Below are 4,482 nucleotides of genomic sequence, written 5' to 3'. Positions count from 1 at the left end.
CCATTAACAGGACGTCCTGATGATGATCCCATATTATTTATGAAGGTTTTAAAACCTTCATAAATACTTATTTTATTTTATTTTTATTTATAATTTTTATTTGCTGCCCATCTCTGAGCAACTTTTTAGCTTACCTTGGAGAAATCTTCTCTTAAACCCAATAAAAGGTAATTCTTAGTTGATTTTTGCTTCAGAAGCTAATCTAAGCAGGTTCAGCTCTAGTTAATACTTATATGGAAGACCTCCATGTAAAACCAGAACTGGGGGCTAGACTGGAGGCTAAAAAGTATCTACAAAGAAGGCAATGGCAACCTGCTTCTAGACTGTTGCCAAGAAAGTGATACAGAGATACAGTATCTATGAAGTTATTTGTTGAGGAAAACGTGAAGGGGCAGTAGTTTCTCATGAGTAAATCAAAAGCTGCCATAGCAGCTTTTCTTCTTCCCCTTAAAATGATGTTGATCCAACAATAAAGAGGCTCATCCACCATCTTTAGTTTATGCACTGTTTCAACTATCATTTATTGTGTAGAGAAACAAATATAACTTATCAAAAGCCATAATTAAAGGTTTTTGGATTAAACTGAAAAAAATATTCAGTAGTCTAAGGATTGCAGCAAGCTACAAGACTAAGAATATCCCTGAAGACAGAAATAACAGCATTGAAATAATTTATCCCCATTCTGAACCTTTTTGATACCTAATGTTGCTGCTGATCATTTCACAAAATTGGTTGAAATAAAGTGAAGTGTATTTACTGTACTTATGAAATAAAGGTATTTCCCAGTAAAAGGAAATGAGGGAATCCCCATTATAGTATGAATCCATAACAGTATGAATCCATAGTGAAGATCTCCCCCCCCCATTTCTATTGAAATAACAGTATTAATTAAGGTTTCTTCATATCTACAATTGAATTAATCTGAAAGTAAGCTATATCAGTCTCCGTAAAATCAGAATATATATTTGTATTTATTATTTTATGCATCTCTTCCATCTAAGTTGAAGTATTTACCTAAATGATCAAAGAATGCACATCCCTTTCTAACAAATGTTTGGAAGCAAGCCCATCTTCAAATGTAATCAGCAGCAATGCTTATGAAAATCCCAGAGGTTTCCACAGAACTGAAAAATGAGAAAATCAGTGGCACACATTTACAAAACCAGCTCCATCCTTTTTAAACACATCTGTGATGTCCAAATGCATGTGCAAAGAATGCAGCCTTGTGTAACAACTATTAAGTCATTGTCCCACGCCACCATCCCCAGCATTTCTCCCATTCTCATACAAAATAGAAGGACCAACTCAGGATATAGTTGGGAACAGGCAAAATGGGGAAATGCAAACAAAAAATAAACACTGGTTTCGGCCTGCTTCTCTGCATTTCATTTGTTTTCAGCAATTTATTCTGAGTCTGGTTCCAATGCAGGAAAGAGACAGACTAAGGAAAAACTGCTACAAGGATTTTTTTTTTTCATGTCTCATTTCCACATTTCTATTTCAGATAATGTTGAAATCTGTCCCCTCAACTTTGTTTATGTATGATAAGGGCATAGCGATAATACATCTGCTTTAATATCCATCATGGCTACATTGATCCTGGCTTCCTAAATTCCATTCAAAATTTTTTGTAACTTATCTGCTTAGATGAAGTATTGATTCCTTGTGGACTTTGGCATTCAGTTCTGAATGCATCCTGCTCAGAACCTTTCTTCAACCCTTTAGCTGCCTTGCTTTAAGCTGGCAAGCCAAGGTCAGACAAGAGAAGCCTTTGTTTCATCTTCTCTCTTCCTATTCAAGGGTTTCTTCTCTTTGCCAGCATAGCTTGGCTTCATTCTGATAGCATCTGCCTGTGATTAAAGACAGATAAAGTTAGGACAGACTGCTGGCTCACTGGCCTTTTAGTTTTAATTTGTGTTATTGATATTGACTTTGGATCTTGCCAAGCTTACTTTCATTTGAGGAGGATCTTCTGGGGAACCGGTTCCTATGGTAACAAACAGCATGCATTGTAATAAAGCACATTACTGATGAAATAAATAATAATTATGGGTCTTGTTCCCTTTAAAAGTATTTTTCCTATTCATTCATAGTATTAATAGACAAGTTTCTTAATAAGGGCTTAAATGTTACACATTTCAAAGTTGGAAATACAAAGTAGATATGGAAAGGATATTTACCTTTGTTTCCTCTGCCTCCAGACTATGTTAGAGCTTGCTTCTTTGTAAGTAGAAGAAAAAATTTAATTAGCTCAGAACTCAGGATTCCCACCGAAGCAAGGAAATGCACTGCAGATAGTTCTCATTTACAAAGTTCACTTCGTGAACATTCACAGTTACAAGAGCACTAAAAATGACTTATGACTGTTTTTCACACTTATGACACTTTCAGCATCCCCATCATTATGTGATCAAAATTCAGACACTTGGCAACTGATTCATATTTATGGCAGTGGCAGTGTCCCAGGGTCATGTGATCACCTTTTGACAAGCAAAGTCAATGGAGAAGCAAGATTCACTTAACAACCATGTTACTAACTTAACAACTGCAGTGATTCACTTAACAACTGTAGCAAGAAAGATTGTAAAATGGGGCAAAACTCACTTAACAACTGTCTCACTCAGTTCATTCTCCACCTATATTATTTTGGTTTTATGGAATTTATCAACATGACAAGATTTGCACTTTGATAGGAAACAGAAAGGATACTGTACATATTTCAATCATCGACTCTGTCCAAAGAGAGAACTAGAATCACTCCTAGATATTACTTTTAACCATCTTTCATTTACCTACACATATAAACAAATGTTGTTATTCACGGAGAATCTCTACACGTGTGTCAGAATCCATACTACACAGAGTTTACTGCTTGTAATCATATCTATCTTCAGTTATAGGTCTTTCACACTGTATTTTTATACTGTGGATTTGTTGGTTGTTATATTTATTGTATAATGTATTAGATATTGATGATTACATCTCTCATATTCACTCTGTTTTTGGTATGAGGGGCTGAGTTAAAAAAATTAAATATGTCTGAGCTAATCATGTTTGTTCTCTTTTCCCATTCTTTACACAATTAAAGGAAATGGCTAGTCTTTTCTGTTCTTTTTGTAACAGCTTTCAAAACAGGCACACCTGACTTTTTAGTGGCCTGGGGCCACAGCTAAATAATTTATTGCTGGGGGGGAGTAACAAAAAGGTAATTTAATTCAGTACTATTTGAAAAAAAAGAGACAGAGACAATCAAAAGCAAGGTGGATGGATTCATTTATAGTGGTGATGGGTACACAATTGGAAGGTCTGATGGACCCGAATAGAGGCTCATGGAGAAAATCTATTATGTGTTGCTAAAGTTGATTCTTTGTGGCACATTGTCCATCAATTAAGTAAATTTAAGGAATGCCCTGGAGAATGTACGCTGTACTCATATAGTTCATTTTCACTTTTAGTTAATGCTTAGAGCTTTTTCTTCTCTTCTAGCAACTGTTCTCCGGGCACAATTGCTCATTGCAACTCAGCCCTTCAATTTAGTTTTGAACTTCTTATGTTGCCATTTCTCAACTATCTCCTAACCAGATTAGTGAAAAGCAGGTAATTTATTTTACAATCAATTACTTCATTGTTAAGTTGGGAGTTCACCTACGTTACCTTCTTGGTGATTATTCCCTAAGTATGCAATTCTTTCTGAAAAAACATCAGACTAGTTTCTACTAAGAGATCCTGGCAGGTAAGAATCTTTCTATTTAATCAGAATTTAGTTGTGTTAGTTGGCTTGACAGTTCAGTTGGAAGGAGGGCTGCTTTTGCTGAATTTAATGTAGCATTTTTAATGCTACATTAAATTGTCTCTGCTGGGGATTTTATTTACAGCATTGATCATTAGGCATCCTGAGCACCATTTGTTAATAGAAAGAGAAGACATAGATCCAAAAAATGAAATTTACCTTGAGTATATTCCTATACTATCAAACATAATTATGTATCAAAGTCCATTTCTTCCAACTTTCTGAACCATCTTCATATTTTCTCTTCCAGATGGTCCATGCCAAATGCAATGGGTCTTGCTAATGCAGCATCTACCCTTTCCTCAATGGTTGCAATAGTAGCACTGTTGGCATGACATGTGGCTATTTTACATCTGTTCATGCAAATGGTTATACTGGCTTAATTAGCTCATGACTTTGCTTTAGGCCCTACTTTGTTTATATTGTTGGAGTGAAATTACCAACTGGCCCTGGCATAGATTCTTATTTTATTCTCAGATAAATATTGAATATGTTATCGCTAGGGGTGAGGTTCACATTTCTTTACAATAAAAATCTAAGAATCAATTAGCAGTCAAATGTGGCTGAACTATCATAGAACCCCTTTGTTGCATAATGGAAAAAGTTTGGTCATGGGGAATAATTTTGTGTTTGTTGCACAATTATAACACATGGCTTCAACAACGAAATAGAAATCCGTATGTTTTTAAACT

At 35.3% G+C, this 4,482-nt stretch overlaps 1 long non-coding RNA gene across 1 annotated transcript; it reads right to left on the bottom strand.

Annotated features, from left to right (window-relative positions):
• Positions 1-1,789: 1,789 nt before the first annotated feature.
• Positions 1,790-2,222, bottom strand: LOC139319706 (uncharacterized). Its single transcript, XR_011600644.1, has 3 exons — positions 2,181-2,222; positions 1,953-1,987; positions 1,790-1,850 (listed from the first exon to the last, which is right to left on the bottom strand). It is a non-coding gene; the product is annotated as an uncharacterized lncRNA (long non-coding RNA).
• Between the last annotated feature and the right edge of the window lie 2,260 nt (positions 2,223-4,482).

This window comes from Pituophis catenifer, unplaced genomic scaffold, assembly GCF_029215685.1.
Source record: "Pituophis catenifer annectens isolate HBS135680 unplaced genomic scaffold, rPitCat1.0.hap2 SCAF_7, whole genome shotgun sequence".
Lineage (NCBI taxonomy): Eukaryota > Metazoa > Chordata > Lepidosauria > Squamata > Colubridae > Pituophis > Pituophis catenifer.
Note: the sequence above shows the minus strand (reverse complement) of the source record. Positions and strands in the feature narration are given on the sequence as shown.